The sequence below is a fragment of the Stegodyphus dumicola genome, chromosome 7 (assembly GCF_044657685.1).
Source record: "Stegodyphus dumicola isolate Sdum_Otavi_A_Nest chromosome 7, ASM4465768v1".
In the NCBI taxonomy this organism is placed as follows: domain Eukaryota; kingdom Metazoa; phylum Arthropoda; class Arachnida; order Araneae; family Eresidae; genus Stegodyphus; species Stegodyphus dumicola.
In genome coordinates this window covers 19,441,014-19,454,968 of record NC_140774.1, presented here as the reverse complement: position 1 = coordinate 19,454,968, position 13,955 = coordinate 19,441,014, and the positions used below count along the sequence as shown (strand labels likewise).

At 33.0% G+C, this 13,955-nt stretch overlaps 1 protein-coding gene across 1 annotated transcript in view; it reads right to left on the bottom strand.

The window, feature by feature from the left end:
- LOC146996111 (uncharacterized) overlaps positions 1-13,955 on the bottom strand; it is a 194,797-nt gene that overhangs the window by 120,546 nt on the left and 60,296 nt on the right. The window lies entirely within an intron of this gene.

Below are 13,955 nucleotides of genomic sequence, written 5' to 3'. Positions count from 1 at the left end.
GAAATCGTTGAGTTTGTTAATCAAAAATTCGCTAAAGTTTTACGAAATATAAAATAGGTAATAAGACAAATTACAAATTATAAATTTGGGCTTCCAGATGCTCATATTCGAGTGGAGGACTACGTTATACAGAATTTGATGTCTCTAGGTACCGTTGTTTTTTGTACCGTGCAAGAAACATACGTACATTCATACAGACTCTTTATTATTTAATTTTTTTAAATATAATGCAGGGCTGTAATATATTGCGGCAACAATTTGAAAATGAAACACTCTTTATAGTGACCCACGCAAAATGCCAAAACCAAAGTCATGGCCTTTCTGGGCAAATTGCTCCTTTTGGCTTATAAATGCATATTTCTCCAAATTTTAGAAAGGAAGGGGGTAATGATCGTCTAGCAATGATGAAAAGGTGCATGGCGTAAAATAGATTGAGAACCGCTGGTTTAAACAATAACTGTGAATGTTGTAATGCAAATGCTGCATTGTAAACAATGATTTTAATACTAATTTTAATTCTAATATAATTGAATCTGCATTTGATCGGATTCGATGCCTGAGATTAATATTTGTTAAATTTAAAAAACGATAAAATAGACGTAAAAATGGGAAATGGTGCTCACAAATTATATTTTCGTATGAGAATGCAGATATCATTTAAGTATGGAAGGAAAACTACATTAGGGTACAATGACAGAATTTTAATAAAGTTGGAAAGTAGCTTATGCTGATTAAAGTTGCAAGGAAGCCTTATGTTACGATATTTTGCACCACGATGTTTCAAAACTGCAATGTTTCCTCTTTGCTTTCTTTTCTCCCACGATGTTTTATACCGCGATGTTTTCACCTTGCATTGTTTTCTCTCCGAAGAATTCATCAGCCCTGTTTTTGCCGCGATGTTTTCGGCGGACACCATATAGATACATACGATTGGTACTGCCTATTGTTACAAAAACGGGAGATTCACAACTAGATATTACGGCAATGAAATATAAAAAATTCATGTTCCTATGGCTAATCGCTTTTGAGTTATGTGAGATTCGTACTTATGTTCGTACAGATGCCCGGGAAAAAATCCCTTTTTATCCATTTACAATCTTTTTTGAAAAACAAAAAGTGTCATTCATTCTGTCCGTATATACAGATTTTACCCCCGCCCCCCCCAAAAAAAATTCAAAATGAATTTGGAAGCGGTCAAAATGGATATTTTCGTTGAAAATCAAAACCGAAAATTTTCGAGATTGCAATACTTTCTTTACTTCGTTCAGGGAAATAAAAACAGCGTCTTACTTGCTTCTGAAAATAAAAGTTTTAATACTTAGGACTCCATTTTAAATTATTTTACAAATCGTTGCCATCCTCATCTTTAAAAGGAAGAATAGTTAAATTAAACATTTTAGTATTTTTCGGTGTTTTCAAATACTGAGTTAGTAGTGTATTATGTTAACAGTTCGCATAAATTTTGTGAATAAACATGTAAGATGATCAAAAAAATGAACCAAAATATTTTGACCTTTCTTACAACTGCAAGCACCAAACAATTTTAATTGTGAAGATATCCCGAAATATTCATCAATTTTCCTCCCAAATATAAAAAGCGTAGCGAATATAAAAAAGTATGGCAACACATAATACTCTGTAAACGTAAATATTTATCAACAAATTGAACTCACGTCACACACATGTTTATTTCTTTGCCTTTTCTAAAATACGATTTTGCTGAAGTATAGCAACTTTTATAAGCAATCACGTAAATACTGCAAAAAATATATTCCAGTTTTATAAATGTAAAACTATATTATAGGACTTAAGTGAATTCACAAAGATAAAAGTTCAACAATGCTTGTTTTCTATCATTAGAAACTATTCATTTTCAAGATAAATGAAATCAAAATAATCTGGTAACATCTCTGAGGTTGAAACAAAGTCTTCATAGAATAGGTTAGGTGTCGCAACTACGAGCCACGATAAGCAATGCGTCAATGAGGTTTATATCTCAGTACACGGTAACTCCGTTCCCTTGAGTGCATCGGGTACTCATTAATCAGAGGTAAAATTCGTGCTGTATCTCGAGACTGGGGAAAACTATAAATATTTCAGCTATTAAATTCTAATCACAACACTGGAGGCATTACGAACTAATAAACTTACATAAGTACCATACTTCTGAAAATTAAAATAGAAATATTCGCGCCATTTTCTCCTTCCTCGATACGTTAAGAGTGCGTGCTTCCCTAATTATTAAAATGGATTCGTCCATGTAATGATTGTTTTCGTCTTACTAACAAAAACAAATCCTCGCAAACGAGTTGTAAAGGAGAGGCCGAACTTTTCCTTCCTGATTCTCGAACTTTATGCAGTCCGAATGCCAGAACCAACCTATCTCGACGAATTAAGCACAACCTAACATTCAAGCGCTACGATTTTGCTGAGGCTGGAAGATTCGGGGCCTAAGGAGTATCATAGACAACAGTAAGATCGAACGAGATTCAAGTTACAGGGAAGTAGAAATGAAAATATTTTATTAATTATTGTAATGTGAATATTAATTTGTATTCTTCTTATTTTTTTAATTGAAAATTTTAAATTCCTTGTGCACCACATAGTATCACACAAGACTTACAGAGGTAAGTAAAACAAAAACAAATACAACAACACAACACAAAATAAAATAAACTTACAAATTTACAGATGACACGTAAGAGATAAATTTACAGAAGAAAGAGAAAGCCATTTTATGCTGGACAAATACGTGTGAAGAGGGGGAGGAAATGTAATATTAAACAGAGTTTAACCTAGAAAGGAGTTCCTTTCGTTCTTTCTTGAGCTTTGAACAATAGAACAACAAATGTTCGACATTTTGCACTCCCCCAAAACTGCATGAACACAAGTCTGTACTAGATAATCTAAATCTCTTCAGATAAGAATTGAATTTACCATGTCCAATTATAAATTGAGTAACTTGAAAATTTGAAAATTGCAAAAAAAGTGTTTATTATTCAATCTGTGAGGAATGGAAGGAAAATATAGTTTAGTCAAAGAGGCAGTAGTAGAATTCCTGTATTCCTATATAGTACAGGTCAGTCCTGTATAGTTCCTGTATAGTTAGTTGTATTCTTATTAGAATGCAGGTTTCTTTTAATGAAATAAAGTAGCGATAGTTACTTGTAATATCCTTGACTATCTATCCCCTCTTATGTTCTTACTGTAACCACGGCCTTCGGTAATTTAATGATTCGCATAAAGTTTCTCCTTCCCTATTCGGACAGTAAAATTAGTGAAAACTGGGGGTGGGGTTGAATATGCGAGGAAATACGGGATTTCATTTGCAGAAGCAATATTTATGTATTCTTAAAAACGAAATCTAAAAATGGTTAAAAAGGGACATTCGATATATAACACAAATTTCATTACAAATCGAAAACGGATGTCTTTTTATTTGTTGTTTTGGAACAAACAGGTAAGAAACATGGTCAATATTTATGCTCTCCTGAATCCTCCTGATGTGCTCCAGAATGCTTGGAAGACGAATAAGATGCAACATTCACATCAGGAAACGTTAGACTGGTTCTTGAAACATTGCTATTAATCAGAAAGGCTTTATATGCTTTCATCCATTAGAAGGAATGGGGCAAGACAGTCGGGTAAAGCCGGTATTCGAAATGGATTCCTTAGATAACAATTGATGTATTAATCTGAAATCTACTAGCCTGTTTATTAGCTTGTTTGTTAACGTTATTCTTTGTTAGTTGCCTATTTCTTTAAGGAAAGCTTTTTCTCCATATGTAAAATTGAAGAAAGATTTTTGAAATTTCTGTGTACTACGAATTAAAAATTTTAAGAAACGGTGTAGTGTTAAAATAGTAATTAATAGCTTATCTCTCTTAATCATTATTTTTCTTTAGTTTCATTTTCTTTGTATTATAATCGCGAAAAATTTCGAATGTCATATTTAAAAGAAATTATCCATTTTGACTATTCCCTAATCCATTTTGAGTATTTTTTGCCCGACATCTGCACGTACGTACATAATAAAGTATCCTGGTTTACAATACGGATTTCAAAATGGATTTTAAATGGATTTAAAAGCAATTTTTTTCGTGACGTGTGTTCGTACGTACTTACGTAACTCAATAACTCAGAAACGAATAACCGTAGAAAGTTAAAATTTTGCATATGGGACTAGTAGCACAACTAGTTATGTATATCTAGTTTTTATTGAAAGACACAGCACAAAACTATATGTAAGATGTAACAAAATATGATAGCAGTTTCAAAAACATAATTGGCGACCTCATAATTAACATTCTAAATTTGGTCTCCGCCTGAGTTCATCTTTCCTCCCAGGTTCCAGATTTTTCTATGCAACGTAACGTTTTAATGCAGATACCTCTTGTCCAATCAAATTAATTGTGAACCCAAACTCTGAATTGAATGTTTTCCGACTCCCTTCTTCTTCTGAAGTACTGCGGCACTCTCCCCTTTTTCGCTTACGCTTTCATGCTGGCAACAGACTACTTTCCCATGCTGCCGCTTATTTGCTTAAGATAGCGTCGTACTTCAAAATGGAACTTATTGTATTCAAATACAATTAAGAAGTATCTTGTCTGAAAAAGGATGATTTTATGTACTTAAAAAAATAAAGATTTTAATTCTTCAATACGTTATCATACTTTTCCACTCAGCTCTACCTTCAGCCACTACGGTCTTCTCAGCCATCTACGCAGTATCGTAAGCTATTAAAAGTTCTAATGTCTTCATCTGCACTATTAAAAATTATAACACACACATATATATATATGTATATACTTCCATTTCCGTACCTGTCTCATATATATATATATACACTTCCACTTTCTTACCTGTCTTAAATGTCCTTACCCGGTCATTGTTTACGAAATCGTTGTACAAAGTGTTTTAAATGACGAAAAGATCCAAGTTTTGGCAATGTCAAATAAAAAAAAATAGTTTTGGACAAGTAACAAAATCCAGCTTTTAATGCGATGTCCGGGTTCCGGTACTTATATTTGGGAAAGTTTTATAGTCGCTATGAAAAAATAAATAAAATTATAATAAATAGTAAAATTTTGAAAAGTTTGACTCTTGAATTGACCGAGATATTCAATTTCAAACTTTGCAATTTTCGATGCCATTTTCAACTGTCCTTTAAGAATCTGTTAATTAAGTTACAATAATTTGGGAAGAAAAGTTAAAATGAATTGCAGCGAATAATGTGTGTAGTTTATTAGGCCTTGAAAAGAAGCCATGTGGTTGCTTAGATTGTTTTCTAGTGACAGAGGTGCTACTCGTCTCAAAACTCACTTTTGATCGTATCTATTTATCGCCCGAAACACTTTTCAAACTATTGCTACTAACTGCTTTCGTTGTGTATTATATTTTAACTTAAAAAACGTAAAGAATGAAGAATTTATGCATGTTCTTCGCATTGTGGGAAAAAAGACAGCACTAGAGCTACGCAATTTTTAAAAGCTTGTAGACCGAATTTTGAATTAACACTTCGGTTTTGATTTATTTCATATTTTGCACAAATTTAAAACAAAAATTGTTTAAGAAACTCAGTGGGTTGAAAGCGAGCAGTAGCTTGAATAAAAATAACTGCTTGAAATAAAATATTTTTATCTGTAGCGCGACAGGCTGTTACCATTAAGTAAAATATAAGATATTTATCCTGAGATTTTTAAGCCACAAATTCGGTTATTTGAAAACAGTGTGTTGTCGGTACCTCTAATGCAATACTTATTATCTTATGATGCGATTTCTCCCTCCTTTCGGCAGGCCTTAGGAGTGTAACGATAGCACACTAGGCGAATATTCGGGAGGTCCAGGTTCGAGTCCCGGCGAGGGAGGGCACTGGACATTTTTCACATTATATAAAAACCCTAATGACTCTACAATAGCGCTCGAACTAAAAGGTGGTGGACAATAATTCATTACCTCCAGGAGTTGTCGATTGGGTTCCCTCATCCCCAGTCACCCTTTAAAAGAGACAGTATATCAGTAATTTCTCTTTGCTTCCAGCATGCCTTTGTGATGCACGATAGCACACTCGGTGCGTATTCGAGAGATCCAGATTTGAATCTCGTAGAAGGCATTGTCCATTTTTTTCGTCTCCAGCTTCAAAAAATTCTAATGACTCTACATTCTAATAGAATACTTTTTATTCCGAAAAGGTGTATTGCCATTCGTAGAATCATAAGATATTTAAATTTCAAATTTAATCTTTCTCTTACTGAGTAACAAACCGAGAGATTGAAAAGCAAAAATCGTCTTTCTTAAAAATACTTTTTTAATTTTTAATCAGGTTAATCTGAATTCTTTTAGATTTTCTTTCTTCTTCTTATGTTGTTTTTCAGTTTAATTATAAAGGTATGCTGCTTTTTAATTTTTTGTGAATTTTTTCTTGAATTTTATATGGCTTAAATGTGAAAAAAGCGATGCTTCAGATTAAAGTTGAATACAGAAAGAAAAAAAAAAGAAAAAAAAAATGTGTGTTAACAGGAATGAGTTTAACAGCAGAGTGGTAACCTGCGATGCTCAGCGGGACCATTTAAAGCCTTAACAAATCCTGCGATGCGACATTAAAATCGGAATTCTTTTAGATTTTCTTTCCCTTTAAATTCTTACTATTAGCTCACACTTTCCCTATATCTTGTTCAAATTTCCAATCATTAATAAAATACTTTTTATTATTCTACTCAAGTTCAGATACACTTTTTTAAACTTGTAGTGGACAACACTTGATGCTAATACAATTTTTTCACATTTTTTTTTTTTTTTTTTTTTTTATAAAATTTTTAAATTTTTTCCTTGTTAACCTAAGTAGGAATTAACTCTTAAATTTTATTTATTTAATTTATTATTAATTAAATAATTTTCAATCGTTAATAAAATACTTTTTATTCATCCACTCAAGTTCAAATACATTTTTTAAAACTTGGATGACACTTGATATTAATACAGTATTTTCACACATTAAAAATTTTTAAAAGTTTTAATTTAAAATTCTTTTTTTGTATTTTTAAAATTTTTCTTTGTTGACCCAAGTAGGAATTGACTTTAAATTTCTTTCTTTCTTTCTGTTTTATATATATATATTACGTGTTCTTATTTTAGTTCAGCCCCCTCCCTAATTTTAACGTGCTTCCAATACTTTTTTCGTTTCTCATGGAAGATTGCTTCATTTACTGTATAATGAGTTGTTCAGCAAGGCTGATGTCATTGCACAGAAGTTAAATTACAGTGATCTTGATTTTTGTTTTTTCGTTTCTGTAAATCTGTAGAGAAGTTTAATTCATTACTTAATTTAGAAAATTTAAATAACTGTTGCATCCATTGAAATCGTACATTTGGTTTTAGACAATTTCTGCCTAAACATTGTTACTAAACATTGTTACAAAAAGTGAGTTTTAGAAATATCCCTCAGTTTCTAATGTCTCTCAATCTGCTAGAAATTACTCAGGCTCTGCAAATCTTGACAATATTTTGTGTATAACTAATTAAATAAAATATCAGATAAATAAGAGGTCATATTGAAAATTATATAGTGAGTATCTTCAAAACATTTTCTTTTCTTTCACATACCTCAGGCAATAAGCGCCAGAGCAAGAACTTAATACTGCTTAGCAAAACGAAATCATTGGAGGATTACGAAAACAAGACAACCTTCTAGTACCAAAATTTCACTTATTTCTAATATCTCAAGCAATTTCTTATCTTAAAGGTCAGTTCCAAAAGAAAACAACATATTGCTGAAACGTTAAAATGCTTTGTTTATTAGGATGATTTCTGTTTGAATTGCGAAAGAAAAAGAATTTGAAATCTTAAAATATAGCTGCATCTATACATATATTTAAAGCCCTCACGAGCCAGCCAGGATTCGAACTTCGAATCTCCTGATCCGCAGTCAGGCGCGTTATCCATTGCGCCACTGACTCACGTAGATGTTGCTAGGAAATAAACATTTTGAGTAATTTGAAATGGTGTAATGGTAAGAGAAGTATTGTCATGATGAACTCTCTCCAAATTATTGCCGAGAAAATATTTTTTGAATTTACATTTCGAAGTACGATTTGAAATATTTAAGATAAGGCCAAGATTCGAACCTGGTAGCTTCTGCTTTGTAATCAGGTGTTTCATTCGTCGTGCTACCGGCTGACCCCGAAATATTTAAGAATTTACATTTCTTAAGTGATGGTGAAAATAATATTTGCACAATGAACAAAATTTGAATTACAGTAATAAAAGCAGTTTACGAATTTTCCATTTGAAAAATTGATTTCAATCTGATACGAACCAATCATGATTCGAACCTTAATCCTTTTACTTCATCGTCAAGCGCATTATCTTTTGCCCGACTGGACCATGTAGAGAAGGATAAAAATTAAAATTGAGTAATAAAAAATGAAATAATTTTCCTGTTATCAGAAAGTTTAGAATTTTAAGAATAAAACTTTTCGGGTTTTCTGATGCACAAATTACTTCGAACTGTCACTTGCATATAAGTTTCTAATTAGAACATTCTAATCTGTAATTAGCCATGTCGTCCTTTTCCTACGTCAAAAGCTCATTGTGAGGTGACTTTTAATATATTTGTTTTTAATTTATTTTTGACACTCAGACGGTACAGTGGTTAGGGAAGCCGACTGCGATACTTAAAGATCCGGGTTCGAATACCGGAGAAGAGATGGCTACGACAGTTCGTCCCTTCGTAGGGCCCACCTATTAGGTGCCTTCATAATAAAGTAACCACCACTTCTGACCTTAGTATTGGCGAAGTCGAAGACGGCTAAGTGACCGCCATTGAGGAAAATATTTTTATAAAGTAAAATTTTAGAAAAGATTTGTGACTCGGGAATAACTTTTCTTGTATAGTATTTCTCACTTTTCTGTGACCTTTCATTGTTAATTTGTTTGAAAAAGGTATTAATATATTAATATTCTAATATTCTAATCTTTATTGTTCCGATCCTGATTTAGAGCTTTATTATGTATCCAATGAAAGTGAGCACACGGTGCCTGAAATTTGAAAATTTCAAATTTTCAATTTTGAAATTTTTTATTCATGTTCTAATTAGAATTGTTTATTTATGTTATTCTTGCATTAGTTTTGCATGTGGGCTTCTAAAAATTGTGTATTTAGAAAGTTATTTATAGAAAGACCGTCTCTCCGTTAATTACTCAGAAATGTGTATCAACTGCGCGCTAATTTGGAATGAAAGCTTTATTAGGTTAGCTTAACAATTAATTTAAGCTTTCTTAAGCAAATTCTGCAGTTAATTGCACGGATGGAAGTTTTCTGCCACTACAGCTATCTATAAAATAAATGATGTATTCGGCTATAGGCTTTTAATTACCCACCATACCGTGATTGAAATTCGTTTACTAGAAACAACCCGAGACATTTGAATCTATGTCTTTTATATTACTTTTAAACGAATTTCAATATGTCATCTTAACAGTACTTACGCATACATATTATGTACTTTTCCCTTTATTAGCGTATTGATTTGATCACTTGCTGCGGTATTTCTCAAGATGTTTTAAAGTTTTAAAGCGGAAGCTGTCAGTTTAACTCATTTTGGGACGAATAATTCATATAGCTTTGTGGAATGTTTTGATTGAATTTAAACAAATATATCGGCAAAAGAAAAATTTAATCTAGCAGCTCAGTACGGTCTAATTCTACTTATTTGATCTGGTGAAAAGATTTAGAAAAAAGCTGCAGTGTATAGATTTATATATGAAGGTAGATAGGTAAGTACGCAAATATGTATGGAGCTATGTAGATAGGTATGTATGTTGGTAGGTAGGTATGCATGTAGGTAGAACATTCTATGTACGTACGTACATATATGGTATGTACGTACGCACATACATATGTATGTATGGAAATAGGTAGGTTATATATGCATGTTATTAGGCAGGTTCTACATAATTACGTACATATGTATGTATGCATGTACGTACGTCTGTACGTACGTATTTTTGCATGTGTCTATGTATGCACATACGTTGTATATCATGGATGGGGTGCATGAAAAGGAGTTTAGTCTGGTGGTTAAAGGGGTCAAAACGAGATATGCTCAGTCATCGGCTGCTAGACAAACGTATAATTCATTGGAAAACGTCTGATTTTAATATGCATGAATAAGTTTCATAAAATCTGAAAATAAAATGGAATCGAACATGATTTCCCAAAATTTCAAGGAACTACTAGGGCTCGGCGTCAAGCCCTCGTATAGGCGATAGAACTCCGGATAGTTCTCTGCGATCATAAATACGAACATCATAATCCGAACTTCATTACTTAGGTAACCGACTCCGCTAAAAGAGGCACTTCAAAGTCATAACGACCCTCCCTAATTTACGAACGTTCCAGGCGTCAGCATGACTGAACATAGAGAATAAAGAAATTTCAACAGGTCAGTGCCCTCAAACATCTGCCGGAGGTTTCGTTACCATGGTTACGAGGCAATCCAGATGAGGGAAAATGGTCATGAGGGGCTTTTTCTGAAGTAACATACTTTAAGTATTGTTTAAAGTACCGAGCACAATTAGAAAATAGTTGATTAACTAAATTTGCTTTCAAAGTTTGGTTTGAATGCGCGTTTAAAAAAAAAAAAAAAAAAAAACTATCGTATTTTATTTTGCTTGCATTCACATTTTATACTAGCGTTTGTGAGATTTTACAGATACAAGTTTGGCATTAATACAGTTACATCTCTTTAGTTATTATGGCTTTATCGATGGCTGGATATGAGATGGAAATTGATCAGCATAATCAGGATCCCGTTGATTGCAAAACATATTGATAATTACTTGTTTATCGATATAAATCTATATCATGAAATAAGTAAGAAACCATATGAAATAAATATGGGCCGAAAAATACACTAAAGTTATTTAATATATATTCAAAATCAATAATATATTTCTTTAATATGTAAATTTTTTATGCAATAAATACAATATATAAGTAAAACGTAAGAACACAAGAAAACAGAATCGAAGAAATATAGAGAACGCAAAACTGGAGCAGAAAACATGAAACAGGCTCAGTATTTTTGACGAGATGTTTAGTAATTCAATTAAGCTATTTTATGACAAATATTTAAAATATTGCATAATAAATGTAGCCATTACTTTGATTATAATTGAAATTTGTGCAATTAAAATATGAAAATAATTTGTTATATCTGAAATTTCGGCACCAATGTTAAATAGCTTTACTTCAAGGTACCATTGTTAAATAAGAAACTACTTGCCATGAAAGGTTTCTACTTCCTCTTAGGGAGGAAACTAAACTCTTAAGAATTTTTGCTAATTACCCAAACTTTTAGTGATCGTATAGTGAAACGGTAAAGCATTTTTGCGTTGTGAAAAAAATGCATCCCGGGACTGCGCCGTGAGAGGATCGAAAACATAAGAAAAACATATACAAGATATATAGGAAAAACATATTAAATATATAAAGAAAACATACTGTAATAGGTATCCAGATTAAATATCAGTTTATTCAATTACATCACAATAAAAAAAATCTTAACCTCATCTGAGAGTCTAAGGAGAAGTCATCAATTTGTCATTTACCCTTTTTTTTCCATTTAAATTCATATAAAAAAACTTAAGGTTTGTCTGGTGATTTAAAAAGGGGAAAGGGAAACAATTTAAGGCCTGAGAATTAATTTAAGAGTCGACGCTGTTTTTTACATTCCAAGAAAAATTATTGAAAACCCACTCAAAGTTCAAACACAAAAAAATAGCACTTAACTTGGTTGGACATCTTGAAGTGGAGGACTCGTATCTTAATAAGCGTTGACGTCGGCCGGGCTCATCTTTACACTGGTTCTCATAATGTCGACGTTGTTTTACCACTGTAGAACAGAAACAGGAGCACTGCTGCCCAGGACGGCTATCCGCTTGGTCTTGAAAGTCTAAAGTCAACACGCAGGTAACAGGTTTTCATAGTGACGAAACTAATTTACCTCTGTAAAACAGAAACAGGAGCACTGCTGCCCAGGACGGCTATCCGCTTGGTCCTGAAAGTCCTAAGTCAACACGCAGGTAACTCGTTCAAATTTCGCCTCTTTACCAGAACGCGGCAAGGGAGCGCGTTTGCAGCTTCCGACCAGAAACGTTTTTTCTAGGCAATTACGGCTCGCCTGTTCTTACTCATCCCAAGAGCAAGCTTCACGAGTAACGTCCCAAGTAAGTTCCACACGCCAGTCAGTAAGTGAGTGCCTCTTAACCAAAACGCGGCCGTGGAGCATATTTGCCGCTCCCCGCCGGGAAACATCTCTCGTCGTGAATTACATCTTGCCTATCTCCTTCAAGCCGGTTTTCAAGAGTAACCTCCAAAAGTCCAGCAAGCCCGTAAGTGATTCCAACTCGAATTTCCTTCGTCTCCTTCACAAACGCGGGCTCCCACTATGGCTTCACTTATCGCCCCTTAATTTTGGCAAAATTTGCGTTTTCAACTCCAGAATGCGGAAATAAGGGTGATCGCGCATGCGCGCCCTTCTTCACTTAGCCAACAACCGGACCCTCAATCGCCAAAAACCTGAATGACTTACATTGAAAGACAAGTAGCAACCTTTGACCTTTTTGTCACGTACTTCCTCTCTTAAGGTCAACTACACAATGAAAAATCCTTCTAGAACATTCTAAAGGACAAAGCGCGCGAAATCATGACTTGGCAAAAATTGCCTCCCTTTCCCTGCTTCTTTCACAATGAATCAAAGCTTGTACAAAATTTGCAAATAAAAGAAAATAAATAATATTCTTTTAAACTAAATAATATTCCCAGAAGCATCTGTTTTTCCCCAAAATTAAAGCCTTAAAATAAGTAATTCATAATCAAATAAAAATTAAGATTTCCATAAATCAGAAAATCATTCACATAGTTTTTATAACGCTATCAGAAAAATTCTCTACACAACCAATTTATGATTTTTGTTTCTGAAAACTTGTTTACAGTTGTTAAAGCTGTAGAGACATTAGATTATTTCGAAGCAGAAGACATGAAAAATGTGCAATGCCCTCGCCTGGACTTGAACCTCGGACCTCTCGAAATACGCGCCGAGTGGGCTGACCATTACACCACGAAGGCATGCTAAGTAGGAGGGAGAAATATCTTATAAACCAATAAGAATAATTATAATAGAACAAAATAAATTATAAATCTAATAAACCATTTTTAAAAAATCATTTAATTATTTTATTGATTTCATTTATTTGCTCAAAGGAGGAATTTGCCCAGAAGGGCTTTTAATTTTATTTTAGCATTTTGCGTCGGTTCACTATAAAATAGCGTTTCAATTTTCAAATTGTTGCCACCAAATATTAGAGCCCTGCATTATATTTAAAGAAATTAAATAATGAAGAATCTGCATGAATGTATGTATGTTTCTCGCACTGTGAAAAAATAACGGTACCTAGAATAACGTAATTTTCCACTCCAATGTGGGCATCTATAAGCCCAAATTTAGAATTATCATCTATTCCCAATTTTGTAAAACTTTAGCGATTTTTTTATTAACGAGCTCAGTGATTTCTAAGCGAGCAGTAAACAAGGCACGGAAAAGAAAGGAAAAAAAAAAAAAAAACTTTTTATGTCCAAGGCGCGAGACTGTGCATCGGAAATTCTAAAGATATGCTCTTTTTAAATATTTTGCGATATTGCTATTGAATTGAATTTTATGGTTTAAGTGTGAAGAACATGTTATTTAATAAATAAAGGTAGCTCACAGAACCTTAAAAAATCACTCCTTTGAGCGTAGTATAAAACCTGATAATTTTCAGATTTTTTTTTATTTATTCTTAATTTAAATTGTTACCTTTAAATTTTTATGTGCAGTTATTTGTATCATGATAATGTTGTATACTGAATGCTATAGGAAAAATGTAAAAGGTCGTTGCAGGGAAAAGGTTGGGTA